Source organism: Lynx canadensis, chromosome A3, assembly GCF_007474595.2.
Source record: "Lynx canadensis isolate LIC74 chromosome A3, mLynCan4.pri.v2, whole genome shotgun sequence".
NCBI lineage: Eukaryota > Metazoa > Chordata > Mammalia > Carnivora > Felidae > Lynx > Lynx canadensis.
Window position 1 is genome coordinate 40809220 of NC_044305.1, and position 24149 is coordinate 40833368.

The window sequence follows — 24149 nt, forward strand, 5'->3', positions numbered from 1 at the left end:
TTCTAATCCCTGACCCCCAGGCTTTCCTGATATGGGAGTCAATATATTATCTTTCATTTTCTTAATACAACTTAGGTTGAGTTTTCTGGCTCATGGAAGTTCTGATACTTCACATTTTTAAAATTCCAAGTGAATTTTATTAAATATCTATCAGGGAGGAGAAATGAAGCTAGCTCCTGGGGAAAGGATGCAATTTCACTGTTGAGACCATCAAATCTAAAAATAAGTGACTAATTCAGGTGTCAGAAGTGTGACCCCTTAGTCCTGCTAAGTGCCAGTATGCAGAAGAGGAAACCTATGAGTCTCTATTTACAAAAGAAGGAGAAGGAGAAGAAGAAGAGAGAAAGGAAGAGAAAGAAGAAAGGAAGAGAAAGAAGAAAGGAAAGGAAAGGAAAGGAAAGGAAAGGAAAGGAAAGGAAAGGAAAGGAAAGGAAAAGAGAAAAGAGAGAAGAGAGAGAAAAGAGAAAAAAGACAAGAAAAAGAAAGTTGTTCATTTATAAATATCACCTACTGAGGAGCTGGTCACGGTCTATGTCCCAGAAGTAGTTTGAAGATCAAGGGTAACAGGAAAGATGAAAGAGTATTTATTTTGCACCTTGTATAGGCTAGATACTTTGCAAAGTACTTTAACTTATTTTCATTCATTATATTTAAGAAACTTTGCATGCCTGTCCTCAGTGTTCTAGGCACTATAGATGTGGGTGCTCAGTAGTTAGAAACAAATGGCCCAACAAATGGCTGATAGTCTAGCACATCAATAGAACTTTCTGCCATGATGTACATGTTTCTAGCTGCACTTCCCAATACATAAACTAAGCCACATGTACCTATTGAGCATGTGAAATATGGTTACTGAAAAATTGATTTTTTTTAATTATAATTAAATTTAATGTGAGCGGCCACATGTGATTGTGGTTACTGTATTGAAACGAGTGAGGACTCTAGATTGTATCTTCTTAAACCTTAATGTGCATATGAATCACCCATAGATCTTATTAAACTGCAGATTCTGTCTCAGTGGGGTCTAATGTTGGGATGGAGGTTCTGTGTATCTAACAAGTTCCTTGGTGATGCTGATGTGGTGCTCCATGGGCCACACTTTAGTAGCAAAGATATATAATCATCAAAGTAAATTAAATAATAATAATAATAATAATAATAAAACTACAAAATATGGTAACACCTTCAAGGACATAAGAAATAGATAAGAACAGGGTTCTGTAAGAGAGAATGGAAGGGGCAGAATTTGAAACTGAATTTAAATTGGAAGGCCTCAGTGGAGAGGGGTTCCTGGAGTTGAAACCTTCAAGATGCATGTGAGCTAGTAGAAGCGTAGAGCATTGGGTGGGAAGGCTTACAACCTCTCTTGTAAAAGAGTTTGTGAAATAGCCTGGTCTCCAATAATATAGATATCATTGCCTTTTTTGTAGCCTCTTATCCATTCCTCCTGTTGACCCGCCTGCCACATTCAGACAGGTACCCTTCTCTGAGTCCCCATAACCCATGGCATATTTTCCCACCATAATCATTAACACCTTGAGTTGCAATGTCCTCTCTCTCTGCTCCCCACCAAACTGCGAACTCAGTGTATTTTTATTCCCTGGATCCCCACATGGTAGGGATGTTTACTGAGCTGTAGCCAACAAAGATCTTGCATTTGTTTGTGTTCATTTATGAGGTATCTGGGATTAAGGAACTATATATACTGCATATAGAGATGTATGCAGTATTTTTTCTCCCAAATAGATAAGAAATACTTTTGGAATACAGCCAAAACTCATGGCCTCTACATTACTTTCAGTTTTACAGCACGGAATCACTCTGGTTTTGACAAGCACTAATTAATTCCATCTCTGGGGAATAATGGGAAATGTTGGCTTATGCTGTTTGCACCAAGGTTATCAGTTATATTGGTTTTAATGTTCTACCCTGCTCTAGATATAAAACATGCAGCAAAATGCACAGTCGCCTCCTCATTAGCTGTAAACAGTGTATTTCAGATTTGTCAAGCATACATATTTATTTTTACATCCAGGCATTTTTATTTATCTTTCTTGCAAGTCTGTGAAGTTTCTGCCAATAAATTAAGAATGCACTAACTAGTTCTGAAAACTATGGCACGCAGGAAATTTTATTGATCTCATAATTTACTGGATCTTTTGGTTAATTACAACTTCTGTCTAGCTTGGTATGCTTTTCAAGTCAGCTGTGCATCATAAATATGAAACCTCAGTGCTCCCCCTCCCTACATTCTCTAGCAGCCCTGTATGAGGTCAGAGGTGTAATGGCTACAATACCCAGAGTCTCTAACGTGTTTAATTAAACTATTAATCTACTTTTATCTTTGACACTAGAAAGCAGGAGGCATTGAGTTTTCAGAGTTCTTCGGTGCATTTACTTATGGTGGATTTTTCCTAGCCCTATCTTGAACACTTCAGCGCTGGCTGCTCTTTGAAAGGCAATTTTAAAAGATTGTACATGTTGCAGGAATTACTGTATCAGCTAATAAGAAAGTGTATCATTTCCCATGATTCATGCATTCGCTTTCTGACTAAAGCACTTTGTTAACAACAAACAAGATTAAGGCTTGCTAAAGGTTTGAAAATTGTCGTAGATCCATCAACAGCAACCTTGGAAGGTCCATTACTGTAAAAGCATGTGGATGATCCGCAGCATGTGAGTTGTCTTTGTTACAAAACCTGTAAGAACTCTCTGAGGACAAGTGTAACCCTTGGTGGCCACGATGACATTTTGAGTGGTCAGGCCTGGTTTTGTGTTCATCATCACGGCAGAGCCTCAAAACGTGAGTCTTCGGAAACATGTGTATCTGTGAAGCTTTAATTAGGTTAACAAGGTTCTCATGTGTCTGTCTCTTTTCTTTCCTGTGAATCAACTGGTAGTAATCTGTTACATATGTTATGCAATTAAGGAAGCAATTTGCTTCTTTTCATTTTGTTTTCCGTGCTCCTTCTTGAGCTTGCGTGTATAAAATTATGTGAAAATTTCAAGGTTCTATTTCCCTTCACTTTTTACTTCTCCTTTATTAAAAGAATCTGCATCTCGTGTGTCTCCATAAAGGCTGTGAAAATATGACACCATGACCTTCTAACTAATGTCCCTGGTTTTAATTTTAACAGTGATTAAGAGTGATTTGAGTCATGCATTTGAACATTCCAATTAAAAATCAATTTAGACAGGCAATGCCCATGTAAATATTGATTATAAATCCACTGTGTTTCTAGCTAGTTAAATTATACTATCATAAGCTAAAATTTAAAAATCTATTTTTCTCTCCTACTTTGTTAAAGAGCATATCCAAAAACCAAATCCATTTGCAGATTGGTCATATATTTTGCAAATGCCCATAGGAATAAAATTTAATTTAGACACTCAGCATATCTTCCCTCCCACCCCACCTCTAGTCAAAATAATCAGAACCACAACTCTTTTACATTTATGGAGCAGTTGAAGCTGCATATTTCACTTTATTTTATTGTATTTTAACTTTTTGTACCGCATTTGCTGTAAGGATTCCATGTATCTTGTTAAATGCAAGCAGATTTCTCAAAAACAAGTCATTTCAACTGACATTTTTTGGCTTATGTTCAGCATTTTACAGCCAAAGTATCAAAGCCATAAGTTTGTAATTTGAGATGCCACAGACTTTACTTATTCATCATGATTAGATGTTTCTATCTGCTATTCTACTGAATGGCAAGCTCTAATATTGAAAAATAAAATGAATCGGTTTCTGGTCTGGCAACAACAATAACAAAAACAGTTAAAAAAATAAGAGAAATGAATTAAGTTCATCTCCTTAATGAGGGTGCAATCTAAGTCAAACTTCTGTATGACCATTGACTATATGCACGATATTAGAATATAAATTGGCGATTTTAGTACATTTGTACCATCCTTGTGCTTCAGGGTTAAAATTATTAGTTTAAAAACATAATTACGGGCCATATTTATAGATGAGTTTTACAAATGCATGCTTATATGATGAGTGAGTACATAGCTGTTAAAGACTAATATTTTGTTTTGGAGAATATTTCTTCTTTTCTATTACAGTAATTCCTTTGTAAATGTTTAATCTTTACTGTATATAAGCAAAACTTTGAGGGCTTTCTCTCCTATAGTTCTGATTTAGAAGCATAGGAAATTTAGAAGGCAACCCTAATGACATCGTGTGACCCACAGAAATTAATCATTGATGGTGGAGCCTCAGGCATGACGGGTATTGTGTTAGGGGAGTAGTCTGTTGACTTCTGCATGTGATGCTGTCACTTGTATAGCCTCCCCACAAAGGCAGGTCCAGCCAGCACTGCAGGGAAGCCAGGGTGCTATGACTGCCTGTCCAAGACAGTGCCTTTGGCTGCCTCTGCTATTAACAAGGATAGCCATGAGTAGAGAAGAGGACACTGGACATTGTGTGGTTGGCTAGGACCCTAGTCTTCCATGAGGCTTTAAGCCCCACCATCAGAAAAACATTCTTAGGGAAAAGATTAGAACTAACAGTATTGAGCCTTAAAGAGTTCCGTTTACCTTTAAAATATAGCTCAAATTGGGGCGCCTGGGTGGCTCAGTTGGTTGGGCGTCTGACTTCAGCTCAGGTCATGATCTCATGGTTGGTGAGTTTGAGCCCTGCGTCAGGCTCTGGGTTGACAGCTCGGAGCCTGGAGCCTGCTTCAAATTCTGTGTCTCCCTCTATCTCTGCCCCTCCCCTGCTCAGGCTCTTTCTCTCCTTCAAAAATAAACAAACATTTAAAAATTTGTAAAATATATATAGCTCAACTTACATAATACAGCTATATTATTAGTCTATATACCTGAGACTAATTAAGTAACTTGCCTCAGAGCACACAAATAGTAGTCTTTGGGTTTTTTTAATGTTTATCTATTTATTTTTTTCAGAGAGAGAGAGAGTAAGTAGGGGAGGGGGAGAGAGAGAGAAGGAGACACAGAATCTGAAGCAGGCTCCAGCCTCCACTAGTTGTCAACACAGAGCCTGACACAGAACTTGAACTCACCTACTGGGAGATCATGACCTGAGCTGAAGTCAGACGCTTAACCGGCTGAGCCATCCAGGTATCCCAGAACACACAAATAGTAAATAGTGGGGCCAGGATTTGAAACCAAATGAGTCTGTAAGCCAAAGCCCAGACCTAGTTCACTTTAGAGTCATCCTACCCATGATAGGGAAATACCTTTGGTCATTATCAGTCTGTTTATTCGTTTTAGGCCTAATAGCTTGAGAGCTGGAAGGAGCAGAATGGGAGTATAGTGGGGTTAGTGGTGTTTTGGGAAACTGGCAATCCAAAATAAGCAAAACCACAACAGCAATAACAAAACAAGCTCTGACTTGTAGTATTTGCCCTTTTCCTGTCATGGGAATGATCCCACCATAGCCAATTCCAAGCTTCCTAAGTGAGATCACTGAATGCAGAGTTCAGAAGAGATGCACTGAATCGGATCTCACAAACTGGCTCCCACACACCACTGAGCGGGGAGCACACATATGGCTAAGAGAAAGAAAAGCGAGGGTGGAGAGAGAAGGAATCCATTGCTGTGAGGGCCATGTCAGATAAACAACATATGAGGACTCCCACTGCCTTGTCTCTTACATGATAGTGAGATACTTTGGCACCTGCTGATGCATCTCACTTCCCAGGATTCACGTCCTGTGCAGTCCCTTCCCCTTGGGCTGTACCCGTGACTTGCCTCACCCAGCAGCCAGGGGCAGAAGTGATGCAGTGTAGGTTCTGAGGTTCCACCTTAAGAACACTTGGAAGCTTCTGCTTTTGTACTCTCGGAGCCCTGGGCTGCTCTCTAAGAGGCCTAGCTACCCTCTTCGGACAGACCACATGGAAGGGCCAGGTGAAAGGAGCAGAGACAACATATGGAAAAAAAACAAGGAAACCACCCAGTGGAGAACAACTTCTGGGCCCCAGACTTATGACCCCCAGAGAGCCATCCTAGCGGAGGCACACTTCTCAGTAGTGAAGAGCCCACCTTGAATGTTCCTGTCTGGTAATGGTGCTGTCTCAATTTCTAACCCACAGAATTGAGAAAATTTTGTCTTAAGCCACTAAGTTTGGGAGCAATTTATTAAGTAGCAATAGACAGTTTAAGTAAAAACTTATTTCTACCAATGCAAGAATCTTATTTTACTTACCCATGATGCCATAAACTGGTCAGGATGGGAAGAGAAGCCCTATTCCTGAAGTCACAGCCACACGTCACAGTGTGCACCATGCCACAGCCCTCTTCCTGAATTCACAGATGCACCATGTTAACCTGGGGGTTCCTCTGACTCCAGATGCCCAGTTCAGTGTTGCCGGCCCCTTCTCCCAGTCTCATGGCAAACACAGGAGAGAATCATAGCTGATCACCTTTACATTTTGATGTCACTATCTCTCTTTGTGGTGATGGTGTTTCGCATTGACATAAAGGGAAAATGAAGTGGAAAGAGAAGAATTCCATACATTATTGTTCAAGAACCAAGAATAAAACAAATCTCAAATCTGTGAGCTCTGGGTTCTTTTGAGTATAATTCTTATTGTGTTGACAGTTTGGTGAGGGTTTTGCTGATGCTTCTTTCTTCTCTCATGTACTAAGAAAGTAATCATGAAGAAGAAAGAAAAAAAGGGATGATCCTGCCAGAATACTAAGTTTGTATCATGACTCAATGGAATATCGTGAAAGCATAAAATTGAAAGAAAAATACAGTTGTCCATTGTCTGAACACTGAATTAAACTATTGTATAACCTTGCTTATCCAATACCTATAAGCTGAGACCCTGGAGTTAACTATTGTGATTCCAGAAATAAACAAACATCCAAAGGTGCAGTTTCCTGTATACCTCTAGTTTAAAAAAAAAGTATCTAGTTCTAATGGATTTATTAGATATTCTCTAACATCAGCAAGATTTTTATGTCAGCAAGATGTTGATATTTTTGTCATGAGATTAATGCAAACAAACCAGACTGGGATTAAAATAACTGGGAGATAAGGTGACTGATGACATCATAACAACAGAACGTGCTGACAATTTTAGAGCAGTAAAAAGGCTGAGAAATGAAGCAGAGATATTAACTTTATGAAAGATGAGAAAACAATTTAGGAGGAGACTATTTTGACTTTTGGTAAAAATCTTATTTTGTATGAAACTCATCACATACTCTACAAGGTGCCACACAAGCCAAATACATTTTGTTGTCTAATTTTAGAAGAAAGAAATTGAGGTTGCTATCTTGGTTTGGGGATAGTTTCAGTGTGAGATTTTAAGATGATCCTGAGTCTTTGGGAGACTAGTGAAATCACAGCTACTGTAGACTGCTTACCAAGGTACAGGATTTATTATAGCACTTAGGTCTCCTATTGTAGGCTTAAAACTTGATTTCAAGATGGTCATGATGGGGCACCTGGGTGGCTCTGTAAGTTAGACATCTGACTCTTGGTTTCAGCTCAGGCCATAATCTTACGGTTTTGTGAGTTCAAGCCCCACATCCAGCTCTGTGCTGGTCGCGTGGAGCCTGCTTGGGAATCTCTCTCTCCCTGTCTCTCTGCCCCTACCCCACTCACAAGGTCACTATCTCTCTCAAAAATAAATAAACTTAAAAAATATATATGGTCATGAAAATTCTTCCAGTCTAGTCTTCTTCATGTGTAACTCACAGAGAATTTTTTTAGTCTCTCTTATACCTATCTTATGGCATTGATTTAATACTCAAAATCATACAGAAATGATTAATGAAGTATAATGTACTTTTCAAGAGCAAGGTAACCTAATGACAGCTGAGGAAGAGTGCCATCCAGAAAATGTTTTCCCAACCCTGCTGGACCTCTTTCAATAAGCAACCCAGACAATTTAGGCCTGATTTTGTGCTTTCTAGAAATCGGTCCACCAATTCAGCCTCCTATGAAAACCAAGCAAGATGGGCGTGAAGGAGAAGATGCGTATTTTCAACCCATTTTAGATCAATTGACTCATCTGTATTAGATGTGACCTGATTTGTTTGGGGCTCCAAGTGTATGAGTCCATACTTATTTTCATATCAGGCATAGGTATCCTTTTCGACAGCAGGTGACAAATGGGGGGATGGGATGGCTAACAGATTGCCAATATTATATTATTTTCCAGTAATAAGGACATTGCCTGTATTATGGCCATTTGATTACATTTTTGTTCTCATTTAAAATAATCAGATCTTATCCTAAAGCTTTCTAAGTAAATTTTAATGTTACATGAGGTGTGTAATGGAGTAAAAATGGAGTTACAATGACTCCTACTCAATCAGCAACACGCTTCTCTTCTATTACTAGAGATAGCAGAGTGGCTTTTGGGACCAGGAGTTTAGACATTATTTTGTACATAGTTACAGTTATTTGCTTGGCTATTTTCATAATTCACCAGGTGATACCTGTGTTGGTCTTCCTTCTGAATAGCACTTTCAAAACTCTTGGTTATTATGGCTCCTAGTCTTTGCAGAACAGAATTATCATGAATTGTAACTTTAATGATAGAACAGAGCTTGTCAATCCTGTGGGAATTGGGAATTTCATAAAGTATAGCTACTTCGCAGGCTATATACTGAGTTGTTGGGGCATTTCCAAATGGAGAGTTTGAGCTATGTACATCAGAGTGGGTCAGATGGTCCAGGGGAGAAAGAAAAGCTAAGTTCTGGAGCACAATAAAGAGAAGCAAAAAGAAGGAACCCACATTTCAATGACTACTCCTGGTATTTGAAAATTTAACTGGAAAGTCCTTTAGACTTTATTTGAACAAATTAGGAAGGTAAAGTAAAATCACACTATAATGCTCAGTTTGGTTTTGTGGAATTGAAACAGCTCATAGGAAAATACTAATTGGCCAGGATAGGTCTGTAGGAATTCCACTGAGGCTGTAAAGATAGATTTTATATAAGGTTACTCAACAATATAGCAAGGATTAGTGGAGTGATACAAGAATTATAGCCATTGTCAAAATGCAAAGATTGTTTTGTTTTGTTTTGTTTTCATTTTTCAAGAGGAAACCTGCAAGCTTACTAAAGTTTCACTTACTGTTTAGTATTTGAAACCAGTGAGAGAACTCTTTAATGCCACATGGGGCTCTGTTGACCATACAGATGAAGTTTTACCAAACAACAAATTTTAAATTTTATGTTCTTACTATATTTGACTACCAAAAACATGACCCTCTTCTGTGCCTCTTCTGTTTGGGTTAAAGCATCTGTGGTTAATGGCTTTCGACTCCTCTTATATTATGGACCTTAAAAAGAAATCATTTTATGAAAATAAGCACATTGTTGGTAAAAATGAGTTTAACTTGTCAAGCTCTGTCTTTGTTTGCCATCCTGTGTTCTGGAAATAATTCATATTAGTCATCTTTTAGAAACTGTAAGTCATGTCTTCCTTGCCATGATATGATGCCCTGGTAACAATCCATTAAATATTTCATGGTACAAACGATCCCAGGAGATAGTAATTAACCTAATCTTGAGTGTAATAATAGAATCAGAGACTGATGAACAGTTTTCTTCAAATATTTTAAGTAATGGCATAAAACTGAAAGGCCATGCATTGCTTGTCTTAGAAAAACAGTATGGAATACGTTAGAATATCATGAATAAATGAACACTTTCATTTATGAGTTTTATATAGAAATCATTGAGTTTCCCTGCTCGAGGTGCAGCCTGCCTGGTAGTTAATCTTCTTGTGGCACTTACTGTATAATGCAACACCTCTTTGGGCAATCTTTTGTATTAAAATATAGCATTTAAGTTCCTTTCCTCCACAGAGCAATGCAAGAATGAATTGTTCAATTTTTTTTTTATCACATGCTGGAAATTATTTCAGAAATAACCAAGATGGTAATTTCCATTTAATATCTTTTTTATAGCTCATTGAAAAATATGAAATATTTTCAAACCAGAATAAAATTATTATAAAATGAAAAGAACCTTACAGTGGTAACCAGAAGACTCCTGTCTCAGCCTTGCCACCATCTGTGTGCAACCCCAGCAAATCATTTACCCTCTCTCAGCTGTTTTTATAATTATTTTAATCATTAAAATGAAAATGTTAATTTAATGACTTCCAGGTAACTTTCATTTTAAATAATTCTTCTCCCTGTTTAGATCTGTTTCCTCATTCTTATTTCCATCCACCCCATCCCTTTCTGGTGCATTTTAATGACCTCTTAGTTTAAGCCCCAAAGAATCATGGTTCATCCCAGATCAGCCTGAGATTTCTTGTATAAGAGAGCTGTCTCGCATCCTCATTGAAGTCATATGTCATCTCTCACTCTGTAAAGGAGATTGAATGGCAGGGACCAGCTGTTTCCTGAGAAAAGCTTAGACCCCATGGTAATCAATGGATAGGCAAGACATAGGCTAAATCAGATAGTATATAGAATGCCATTTCTAAAGCAAACTCCCCAAAGGGTCTTTCAAATAGCAAAAGAGATATCTTCTGATTAGAAGAAAATAGCATTACCAACTTGAAGTGAGCATATTAGGATGGCTACCACAACCATTTATAAAAATCATTTACTACAAATGCCACTTCCTCATAAATCACAGGGGTAAGTTCACTTAAAAATGGATATTCATTCTAAGTTTTGATCCACATTTGGCTCAGTAGAAGATCAATCCAGAAGGTTTAACAGTCCAGTTAAGGATTTTTAAGGATTTTTGAAAATGAAGAATTGTCAATAGGAAATTTCTCTATGAGCCCCAGGTAGTATCCATGGACTGTAAATTATCCTTCGCATACTGCAAGTGGGAAAAATACACTCTATCAGGACATACCAGTATGCCTTTCAAAATAAAATAGTTTTTAAACTTAAGATGTGGCTATTATTATTTATTGACATAAAAAGAAAAGATGGATACACATGTTGATGCATAAATGTTGGGCCACTCAGCATTGTTATTTGGGTGCAAAAGGATGAAAATTGGTGAAAGGGGAGTAAATTCCTCAACTCATCTGGGACACTAGTTCATAAACTACATGAAATCTTTAACAAAATGAACTCCAGAGTTTATGCAATTCCCCAAGAAAAAGAGATGACTTTAAAAAATAAATCATAATGAGAAATATTATTATTATTCTCACTGGTGGTATAAGGATCATTAATAAAACAATCTCTGTGATATGTGAGTTCTAATGTAAAACTATAAAAATATTATAAATGTTCTGCATAGAGTAGAATAGCCGTATTTATTACATAGAGTTGACATGATTAGCAGTCACCTTGCACCATGGGAGAAAGAGACTCTAATTAAGTCTACTCCATGAATATTTTGATTTTCTGGCATTTAAAGGAGAGGATGGTTGGGGAGGAAGAGTAATAGGCTGTTTTTCTTGTCTTTTATTGTGCCACCAAAGTTTCCCAAACCATAATGAAACCTGCTAGACCAGGTGTTGAACACAGATGTCTGAAAGAAGCATATAAAACCTAAAAGTTTTCAGAGAATAGAGAGGTCACTGAGAGCTGAGATGAGAAGGGCTTAATGAAGAAGTTCTCACTTGAATTACCCCTAAGAATCTGGACTGAATCTAGAGAAGGAGGAAGATCCAGCTCTCATCACAACTCACTTACCAGCTCCTTCAACTGTGCTGATTTTTTTTTTTACTTCTACTGAACCAAGACCTCCTAATCTCCATGCTTTCTAACCGCCATGCTACAACCCTCTTTCTCTTCTATTTTTGCCTGGTAATGACTTTGAAATCACCATTCTCAGTCAAGTTGAAACTTTCTTCAAAAATATTCTTGGGATCTTTTAGCACCTCTCTGACATTTTGGGTCCATTGTTGTTGTTGTTGTTGTTGTTGTTGTTTTAAGCTGCCAAGAAGTCTGCATGTACTGTCCCCATCAAAACATTTGCCTCTCAGTATTGAAATTCACTCTTTAAATCTTGATTCCCTCCAGAAGACATTTTATCCATTAGTCTTTGCATAGTGCCTGGCACATATCAGTTATCAATAAGCATCTGTTTATTGAGGGAGGGAGGGAAGAAGGGAGGAAGAGGATATGATCTATTTGAGAAAAGAGAAGAGAAGCAGGAATGATGGGGTGGCTCAAAGACCATGAAAGGCTGAGGGGACTAAATTTTAGTGCTGACGCCATTTTCTTCTAAATGTGTCAGATGATGTATATCTTTTCCATGGATTGTGGATTGGGACATTTACCGTCTTTGAAGAGAGATAGGAAATAGAATAAATCCAATATATTTACCAGTGATAATTTGTTAGATTCCTGTATAAGAAGGAATTTGAGAGTTTCAGGGGTCAAATGGATTTATCATGTGTCAATAAAGGGATTGCAAATCACTTAAAAAATCAAGTTTTACTTGGAAGAGGGAATTACCAGAAAAAAGTCATTATTGCAACAAGGAAAGTTCATTTTTAAATGCTATTTTAACTTTATTTAATTAATTTTGAGAGAAAGAGAGAGCATGCACATGGATTGGGGGTGGGGCCAGGGAGAGAAGGATATAGAGAGAATCCCAAGCAGGTTCCACATTCAGTACAGAGCCTGACACAGGGCTCAATCTCAGGACCGACCTTGAGATCATGACCTGAGCCAAAATCAAGAGTTGGATGCTTAACAGACTGATCCACCCAAGCACCCTGTAAAGTTTATTTGAATAGGTTTAAAATATCAGTCTACACAGTCCCCACTACATATAAGGGAAAAGATAAACCAGCTGAAAATAGAATAGGTAGATGGAAGAGGCTTTCAAATAAATGTTACAACTATTAAAATACTTACAATTTGTTGTATATATATATTAGTTCACTGATGGGGCCCACATGTAAATAATAATGTTTTACCCTGAAAATAAAATACAGAGAATACACATTCCTCTGAACTCAGTTTGAAGATGGGTTATTAGACAGCTAAGGTGGGGAAAAGGTTGTATATTTGACATTGCATTGTGTGTGCCTTATAGCATCTTTCCAGGATAATACACAATTTTTTATTTGATGCTTTTAGAATGCTTGATGGATGAATAATCTGGATGTTGTAATAATTCACTTCAATGTAACCTATCTAGCAAGTCTATGTTCTGTGCTAGACACTGAAAATGTGATGGTAGATAAGATACGGTCTTCTCCATCTATGGACTAAAATTAAACAGAGAGAACATTTTGGAACCAGCTCTGAGAACTCTATGTTCTGAACATACCAGGTTGTTCACTTTTCTCTGAACATCTCAAAATACATTCACTTATCTGTGATTCTGCTCATGTGTTTACACACTTAGATTTTGAGCCTCAACATGCCTTTCTCTCAAATTACTGTCTCTATGCAGAGTTTCAAAAGCCAATTTAGAAATCCGAGTAAGAATTTCCTAAGTTTTGCTTTCTGTTCTACTCTGTCATGCCCATTCCCAGAGGCCATGGTCTCCATGACAAGCTTAGTTTTAACAAGCAAAAGAGGAATTATTGGGAGGGAAAATCAATTAGGTCAATAGCTAAACATGTCCTGCTGCATGGTAGTGTAAACAGCTGACTGCTAGCCATTTGCATAAGGTATCTAAGTATAAAAAATGAAAACAAGAGGACAGAAGGCTTCACCTTCATAGCATCTGAGGTGGATTTTGAAGGAGTAATCTGCTTTGACAGGCAGGTACATTGGGGATGGAACACATAAGCAAAATCATGAATTGGTAAACGTGCTTTGAGATGTGAAAAATCTCTTGAATGCCATAGACTGTGATCCTATATTCCTTCAAATATAAGCAAGTTGAAAAAATTGTCAGAAATATGGGAGAAAATAAAAATGCCTACACTTTTTTTTGACATACATAATATGCACAAAGTTTCTGAAAGTGAACTTGACCCACATTTGCTCAAATAAATTACCTATCTTTTCTCAATGAATTCCATGCCATATGAATGTGGAGAGAGGAGGGGGGATATTTTATTATTAAAATATGAAACATTTTTTAAATCTTAATACTTAATAATGCTTTTTACTAAATGGGTGATGCTAACTACTGACATTTGTCACATGATGTGTTATAATGGATTTACTGCGCACTTAGCACATGCCGGTGATTATGCTGGATACCAAGGGACATTGCTCAACAGGACAGACTGGGCCTTAGCTTCTATAGCATGGAGTCACTCAATAAGCATAGGCAAACAAAAACTAAAAAGATGACAGATTTTGATGAGATCTGTAAAAATAATGATAATAAAATAACAATAGCACTAAGAGAACAGCAGGAGAACTTCCTTTAGACTGAGTAATCAGCAGAGATTTATAAGAGAATGTGATATTTAAAGTCCAAATTGGGGTCACCTAGGTGATTCAGTCATCCAACATCCAGCTCTTGATTTCAGCTCAGGTCATGATCCCAGGGTCATGGGATCAAGACCCACATCAGGCTCAGCGCTGGGCATGGATACTGATTAAGATTCTCTCTCTCTCTCTCTCTCTCTCTCTCTCTCTCTCTCCCTCTCTCTCTCTCTCTCTCTCCCCCTCCCTCTGCCCCTCCCCATCTCATGCACTCTCTCTTTCTAAAATTAAAAAAAATATATCAATTAATTAATTTAAAAATGAAGTGCAAACTGAAGAAGGAGTTGACTCTGTGAAGAATCAGGGAAGATTCCATCAGGCAGATGGAAGACCCAGAAAACTTCTCCCCAGGTTGGAATAGCCCTGGTCATTCAAAAGACTAACTGGAAGCCACCCCAGCTAGGTGAGTGAGCCTCGGGGAGGACAAGTGGTCTGCAAAGATACTGGAAAGGCAGGCAAGGAGCAGACTCTGCAAGGTCTTAAGCAGAAGCACAGCTGAGAGCAGGGGACACACTGCTTCCCCTAAGCACATTATCCAAAAGTGGAACTTTTTAATGGCTGGTGACTACAAGGAAGAGAGGCTGGAGGGAGCTATATGAGATTTACAGTGGATATGTCTTGGGATGGAGTCTCTGTTGTGAGCGGTTCCCTACTGTCGAAAGGCAGAGGACCCCCACTCATCCCCCTGTCATTCACCATTTCCATTACCACCCACAGTACCACTACCATAACCAGCCTGGGAGAAATAGCTAGAGCTTGGCCTGTAGGCTGAGGTGGGATGCCTCTGATTCCGAATGTAGTGGAAAAGCATAGTGGTTTTAAACAGAGGAATTCATGACCAGATATACATTTTTAAAAGATCTCCATGTGTGCTATGTGAATGGTTAAGGGGCAGGAAGAAAGCATGTAAGAAGGACATCCAGTAAGGAGTCTATTGCAACAGCACAGGTTTGGGGAGATGGTTGGTAGCACTAAGATAGGGACAATAGATACGATACATAGTAGATAAGTTTACTTTGTAAGTAGCATAGACAGCTTTTGCAGGTCACTTTGAGATGGGGAGGAGCAAAACAAAGGAAGGAATCAAGGATGATTCTTAGGAGTTTGAATTTAGGAACAGAACATTCTGTGGTGTTAGGATTTAGTGAGATATAGATGAAGAAGGAGAAAAATACAGTTCCATTTTGGCCAGGCCAAGTGTGAGATCTCTGTAAGACGGCTAAGGTTGGCATATGGATATAGAAGGTGGGCACTGTCATCATGATCTGAATGTCAAGTATAGATTGAACTAGAAAAATACATTCAGAATACACCAGCGTATGGATGGTATTTAGACTCATGGGCTGGATAAAAGCACACAGGAAATCCTTTCTTTTTAGCAAAAATAGTTCATGAGTTTAGACTTTTAACATCATGAACCCAGCTCTTTCCCCTGTAAAATGCCTCCCTACCTTGACAGCATGTTATATATACAGTAAATAACTGGTATCTGCCTTCTAGGAACACACAGTCTAAAATAGATCCTGATGGGGGTGCCTGGGTGGCTCAGTTGTTTGAGCGTCCAACTGGGTTGTAGCTCAGATCATGATCTTGTGGTTTCCTGAGTTCCAGCCCTGCCTCAGGCTCAGGCTCTGAGCTAGCAATGTGGAGTCTGCTTGGGATTCTCTCTTCCCCTCTCTCTCTCTCTCTCTCTCTCTCTCTCTGCCCCTCCCCCCATCTCATGCACTCTCTCTTTCTAAATTAAAAAAATCAATTAATTAATTAAAAAATGAAGTGCAAACTGAGGAAGGAGTTGACTCTGTGAAGAATCCAGGGGAAGCATTGCAGGCAGAGGGAAGATCTAGAAAACTTCCCCCAGGGTTGGAATAGCCCTGGTCATTCAAGAGACTAACTGAAAACCCATTAGTCTTTCTCTGTCTCTCTCAAAATAAATAAACCAAAAAAAAAAAAAAAAAAAAGTTAATCTATGTTCACATTTAAAAAACAAAACAAAACAAGACAAAACAATAGAACCTGTTGACATAACCAAGGGAGCTTCCCTTTTCATTCTTGTCCCTCTGAGCCTTCATAATAATAACACGTATGAGTATTACAGCCTGCAGGGACTTTTATATTCATTATCCCATTTTCTTTGTCCTTGAACAATCCTTGAAGTGCAAAGGACATGTGCAAGCTCTTGTTTGAGGTACTGAGCAGCTCTTTAAGTATATTCTTATTCCTACTTTTTAGGAGATAAGAATGTAGGCCCTAAGAGTTAATTAAGCAACGCCTCTGGAAGATATCACAGAAGTAGTGACTGGGATAGGCAGAGGGAAGATTCTTCTAACTCCAAGGCTCCAGGGATTCTAGTTTTGGATGGGACCTTCCTGGATGTATCAACTTTTCTAAGAAAACAGAGCACCAATGGAGAGCAAGAACTCAAATCTGTCAGAATTGGATCAAACCTCAGCTTTCCATTTGCTAATTGGGTGAGCTTGGAAGTAACATGGCCTGTAGGCCTTGATTTCTTAATCTTTACAGTGGGGATGCTAATATCCACCTCTCAGTTTGTAAATATATGTGTCCATCCATATATCCAGGCTTCCACTAACCAGTTTCCTCCTTCATCCACCAGCGTATAATAAGGTACCATGTGCCAGGACCATTTTAGGCATTGTGAATGCATTTATGCAGAAAATAAAGCCGCTGCCCTCCTGGGACCTTTATCCTTCATAGGAAGTGATCAATGACCAATCAATATATTAATATAGACTAGAACATGAGATAGTAATGTGAACTGTAGAGAAAGTAGAGCAGTATGGAGGGTCACGAGTAGTTGGAGAAGGCTTCTCTGAGCACGGAGGCTTCTCTAAGCAGGCACCTGGACTGGATAAATGAACTAATATAGAAAATGTACTTAGCATGGTGCTTGACACCCATTACTGAGCCATGGAATCCCAGAAAAAAGGAGAGTTAAAAGCTGACATGGGTGATGTCCAAAGAAATGTACTCACTGCCCAGCCTAGAGAGCCTCAGCTTTTGGAGTTATTTCATCCCACTGGCTAAGTTATGATATAGTCTCTGGCTGCTTTTGCTGACATCATTGATGAATTCAACTGCTATTTTTCTGATTCTGTGCCCAAGAAACATCTTCTAATCATGGTTTAACTTCTCATGTAAACCCACCCACCTGGAGAGAACATTCTGATCATACAGACTTCAAGTATTCAGCTTCAGTTCTTAGCTATTTCTCTTATATGTTGATACAGAGATGCTCTAATTATGATTTGGTTTCCTGTGTAGCTTGGCCACATGGAGTGAATGTGGACTTTGATTATTCCAGTTCCTGTGACAGCTCTTTCCCATTATAGGTTAAGCATCTGGCATTTTGACTGAACACATTCACCTCCTGAATTTAGGTCATAGTCATGCCTGGCACATAGTAGGTACTTAGTAAATGTCCACTGATTAATAGATTGAGACTTCTCCCAGGCCCATGGCAAAAATCAGATTTTCAAGGGTAAATTCATCAGGGGGATAATGACTGCCACCCTACAGGGCCCCCCAGGAGCTAGCCTGCCCAGGTGTGCCAGGCATCTAACCACAGTCACTGCGGGGACTGGGCACACAGATTTTTGCACATCAATAATGGCTTTAAACTTCTGCCTCAACCTATTAATACCAAGGTTGAGGGAGGGAATGGAAAAGTTAAGTGGGATAACAGGAGGGGAGGAACGCTGATCCTCCACTGCAGGTGAGTCCAGTTGCCAGGCAAATTCAGAAGCAGATGCACTTATATTCCTGGGAGCAATGTTTCCACTCACCTTCAGAGCGCTGGCAGGGGAGAGGTAAGGGGACTGAGGTGGTGGGACTTCTTTGGCTCCTGTAGAAGGTGAGGAAGTACAGGGTCTCTAATCATAATGATAATAACAATATGATTCACTTAAGATTCAGCAGGCACTGCATTTCATACTTGATACCTATCACTTCACTTAATTTTACCCTGCAGGCCATTGCATATATCAGCTGGAAACCTCTCTTCCCTTTGATTCAAACCCACATTTTCCAGAAATGTTTAATGAAGGTTTCTGGCTTTTTGGCTAAATAAACATCATGCGTGAGTCCATCGGTCTCTCTGTGATATCCAGCCCAGTAATTTCTCTTATCTCTCTGAGCCTCACACCAAGAGATAGTGCTTGTATCCTGTTAGGTATGCAGGAGGATCTTGCTGTTTGCTACCAGCCAATTCATTTCTCCTGTGGCTCAGTTTATATAACCCTTCTTGAGGAACGTACTTGATGGTTGGCAGCTGATGGAAATTTCCATTCCTCCACCTTCTCCCTCACTCCCTTCCCACACTCACTGCTGTTTGCTCAGTCTCTGAAGCCCAGCCGAATCTAGAAGCTTCAACTCCACCCAGGCACTAATCAGTTGAGAAACTGAATAAATATAATTGAGACCCCATTGTTAAAGGTACCATTATTGTTTTATTTCGTCCTAGGCCAGGTTGCCACTTATTTTTTTTTTCTTGAATGTTTAGTATCCCTGGAAAGCCCCAATACATAAAATTTTATGTGAGGCATCTTAATTATATAAAAATATTTTTTTTTCTTAATTCTCTCAGTAAGTATACGTTTCTTTGACCAAGTTAATTAACTATAGGAGGTTTCATATTCCTTTTTTCTTTTTTTGGACACAAAGGCAGCTGTATTAGATTAGTGGTTTTCAGTGTCTTTTAGGTGGTAAAGTGCCTGCAAGCCATGATGCTTTGTGGAATACCATAACATTTTAACAGCCAAGGCTAGACTTAAAATAGCCAAACATACAATTTTGTGACATCCCAAATACTATCCTATATATGATTCTAGTAGAGGCAAAAATTAGTACACATGGAGATATGAATCATTCATTCATCTATCAAATAAGTGTTATTAAGTATCTTCACAAATGTTTCTCAAACTAGCCTTCACCCTGTGGGGGGAGTCCTTTAACATATAGCATTCTGGGAGGTGCCTGGTGGCTCAGTCAATTGAGCATCCAACTTCGTTGCAGGTCATGATTGCATAGTTCATGAGTTTGAGCTCCACATCGGGCTCTGTGCTGTCAGCTCAGAGCCTGGAGCCTGTCTAAGATTGTGTGTCTCCCTCTCCTATCTCTCTCTCTCTCTCTCTCTCTCTCTCTCTCTCTCTGCCCCTCCCCTTATCGTGTTTTGTCCCTGTCTCTCTCTCAAGAATAAACATATATATACATATATATATATACATATATGTATGTATATATCATGATGTATATGTATATATCATGCTGGGCTGCTGCTTGGCCCCATTCGGTATTTTAATAAATTCTCAGATGATGCTGATGATGATACTGCTGATCTGGGAAACATTCTTTGAAAGCCACTGGCCTACTCTATTTTGGGCTAGGGGTTGGCAAATTACAGCTTAGGGGCCAAATGTGATACATCTTCTTTTTGTAAATTACATTTTATTGGAACACAGCCATGTCCATTTATTTATGTATTGTCTATAGCTGTCTTTGTGCCATATTGGCAGACTAGTTGGGACAGAGACTATACAGCTTGAAAAGCCTGAAATATTTTCTATCTGGCCCTATACAGAACAAGTTTGTAACATGCAGGTTGTTAGGACAAACTCGTACAAAAGTACCATCTAGTTCTCTCCTCCGGGACTTACATTTTAACATGGTGCTAAAAATTTAGTGAGATTTAAAGGCAAAGTATAAGAGAAAGTCATAACTGACCAATTCTATCTCCATTATTCATAACCTTGTTATCCTTTCTTACCTTTAAGGATCCCTTCTCCATTCATACCCCGGAATCCTAGCCAATGCCACAATCTCTTCAAGTCAGCATGGTCAAAATACGCTCCAGACTGGCCTTTCCCTCTCAATACTTTCTGCCTCCAGTGTACTCCAGAAAGCATTTCAAGATGAAATATCCTAAATGTAGCATTTAGATGACAGTCATCTCCAGAATAAGATTCTGCTGTTCCAGTTTACCACATGTGACACCACACCACTACGGCTACCTTATCTACCACCTGTGATTTCCTGTGGTTGCAGGGTGTGTTTGACCTGCTCAGAAATGGAGATGGTAATGAGTTTTACCAGCAGGAGTGGCAAGGCAAGTGTTCTACACATTAGCACAGGCTCCGCCACTTTCCTCTTTTTCTCTCTGACCCAGGCAAGAGCCACTTCACTCATTTCATTTTGCTGCCAGCCTCTGGAGACATCTGCGTTAGCAAGCCCATTAAACTCTCCATTGAAAGCATACCAGTGTATTCACTGTCTTTCAAATTATTTATTAGTTATCTTCTGTTATAAGTAATGCGTTATTTATATTAGCTCTTTATTAGTTATTTATTACTAGTATAGTTACATATTACTAATGACAAATTATCTCAACACTGTGTCTTGGAACAATAGATTTTGCTTAATCTCATTTTCTATAAGGCAGGATTTGGGGAGTGTTTTCGTGGGTGGCTTTTCCTCAGGGTCTTTCATGAGGTTATGGTTTAGGTGTCGATCTGGATTACAGTCATCTGAAGGTTTGACTAAGGCTACAGGACCAGCCTGTAGCCGAAGGCTCACTGTACAGCTGACAAACTGGTGCCGGTGGTTGGCTGTCGGTCTCAGGTCTTCACCACATGGATCTTTCCTTCTCATGCCATGGAGGTCAGCTTCTCACAGAGGAAGTGAGCCAAGAAAGCAAGGCATAAGCCATGGTGTCTTTCAAGACAGAGACTCAGAAGTCACATACTGCATCATTTCCATGTTATCTTTGTTGTTCACAGGTCAGTCCTTATCAAAGTGGAAGAGAATGACACAGGAATATGAATAGCAGGGGGTAAGAATCATTGGAGGCCATTTTTAAACCTGGGCACCACATAGTTTTAACTCTTCCCTACTCCAGGCAGGGACTTTTCTTCACCATTTTCTCCCTTGGAATGTTCTCTGTCTCTCTCTGTCTTTATCTCTCACTCTCCCATTTCCTGAATCAGATCATCTTTTAATGCTCTCATCTTGATTCCATCATCCTGTGACATCTCCTCTGAATCCTTTAGCCTGAAGAAACTGCCTCTTCCTTTGTTCTCCTGTGGCCTCATTATCCTTAGTACACATTTCAGCAGGTACTCACACACAAGAAATAATTTTTATTCACAAATGAAATAGTCAAAAGCTCAGCTCTTCCTGAGTAAGGAAATTCTTTAATATTACTACAAAAATCTGTGTGAGACATTGGGAAAAAAAACAACTTTAGAGATTGAACTGTACTGTATTACATAATGTATTATGAGTAATATTGATGTGGTACATTTGGTATAATGTAGACATCAATATCTACCAGAGCAGTACTACTCAAGCTTAAATATCCATATGCATCATGTAGGCATCTAGTTAAATGCAGATTGAGATCCAAGGTGACGCTGATGTTGCTGGCCCATAATACACACTTTGAGCAACAAGGTACTAGTATACCAGGAGATGGACATAACATAGAATATCAATTGCAAGTAGATTGAAAAATGGGGTGTCCGGGTTGCTCAGTAGGTTAAGCGTCTGACTTTGGCTCAGGTCATGATCTCACAGTTTGGGAGCTCAAGCCCCACGTCAGGCTCTGTGCTGACAACTCAGAGCCTGGAGCCTGCTTTGGATTTTGTGTTTCCCTCGCTTTCTGCCCCTCTCCTGCTTGTGCTCTGTCTCTCTCTCACATTCTCTCTCTCTGTCTCAAAAATAAATAAACATTAAAAAAAAAAAAGAAAGTAGATTGAAAAAGAGAAGTATTGAAGAGAATCATGGCTGTATTCAATCACTAAAATTGGCAAGGCATAAATACTTGAAAACATGAATCACACATGTGTTTCTTTATTATTCTGTTGTGTTGTCCCTTATTTTTATATGTACACATATGTCTTGTCTCCTCCAGTCTTGATTATAGGTTCTTTTGGATCAAGTGTGTTCATGTCACCCACAGAAATGAAGCATAGATTTTTCCTGAGTTAGGTACTCAGTAGATGTCTACTGTTTGATTGCTCTGCTGCTGATTAATCCCCGTCATCACTTCCCCAAACATTTCTGTTTTCAGTGTAGGGGACTCAAAATGCCTTCTCACTGTAAATATGAATTTATTTGTTTTATTTACAATTTATTTTAAATACGTAATACAATTCCTCATAATAAAATAAAACATTAACTAGTAGGCCTAAATACACACTAGGTTAAATTAACATGATCAAATTAATAGAAAAAATTCTGATGTAGTTACACCCCAACCCAATTAAATTAAAATCTTTGTGGGTGAGCCCAGGTAGAGGTACTCTTTAAAGCTCTCTGGGTGATTCCAATATGAAACAAAAGTGAAGTCTAATTCATTTCCTACTAAATGTTAAGATATAATAATTATATTTTTATTACTATGCCCCAAAGCATAGTTTTTTTTTTTTTTTTCAACGTTTATTTATTTTTGGGACAGAGAGAGACAGAGCATGAACGGGGGAGGGGCAGAGAGAGAGGGAGACACAGAATCGGAAGCAGGCTCCAGGCTCTGAGCCATCAGCCCAGAGCCCGACGCGGGGCTCGAACTCACGGACCGCGAGATCGTGACCTGGCTGAAGTCGGACGCTTAACCGACTGCGCCACCCAGGCGCCCCCCAAAGCACAGTTTTATAATATGTGACTTGGAAATATCAATGAAGACCACTTCAGAGAATTTTTTTTCTTTTTTCTTTTTCTTTTTCTTTTTCTTTGTTTTTTTTGTTTCTTTGTTGTTGTTGTTGTTGTTGTTTTTGGCTTACAGGACGTAATTGAATCAGTTTATGAATTAATATAGATAGGCTATAATATTTTTTGTAATCCTGGAGCAATCTAACTTTAAGTAAGTGTGGTTTGTTAATCAGACAGAACTTATTGATGTAGGTTGTACCTTTTTCTTTTTTTAAATTTATTTTTAATGTTTATTTATTATTGAGACACAGAGAGAGACAGAGCATGGGCATGGGAGGGACAGAGAGAGGGGGAGACACAGAATCTGAAGCAGGCTCCAGGCTCTGAGCTGTCAGCACAGAGCCCGATGTGGGGCTCAAACTCATTCACCATGAGATCATGACCTGAGCCAAAGTCGAATGCTTAACTGAGCCACCAGGTGCCCCCGGCTGTACCTTTTTCTTAAAGTAAATATATCAGATCATTTTGCCAAATTATTCTCACCATTTTAAGAACATGAAGACATGTTGCAAACATTTTGTGTGTGCTAGTCAAAGTCAGTCTCACCTAGGACATTGTTGGGGCACCTGAGTGGCTCAGTCAGTTAAGCATCCAATTTAGGCTCAGGTCATGATCTCATAGTTCCTGAGTTCCAGCCCCACGTCGGGCTCTGCAGAGCCTGGAGCCTGCTTTGGGTTCTGTGTCTCCCTCTCTCTCTCTCCCTCCTCAACTGACACTCTGTCTTTCTCCCTCTCAAAAATAAATAAACATTTAAAAAAAATTAAATAGGACATTGTTAAATGCCTGCCTTATAAAGGTTGTCATCATAAAAAAGATCGCTGTCATTTAGGAGCATTTTAGTCAGAAGAAAATAATGTCACTTATTTTTGCTTACTCAATGTCAGAAACTATAAAAGGTAAAATAAAGACAGCCTAGTACTGTTAATGGGACCCTGAACATAGAGTCAGAATACTTGGCATCTCTTTGAAGCTCTGCCTCTTTCTATGTAACCCTTGGAAAGTCTCTTAACTTCTGATGGTCTCCAGTGTTTTATTTGTAAAATGAAGGTATTGAAGTAGAAGGCGTATAAGATTCTTATAGCTGGAAAGGGGTAAGGTGAGAGAGCAATGTGC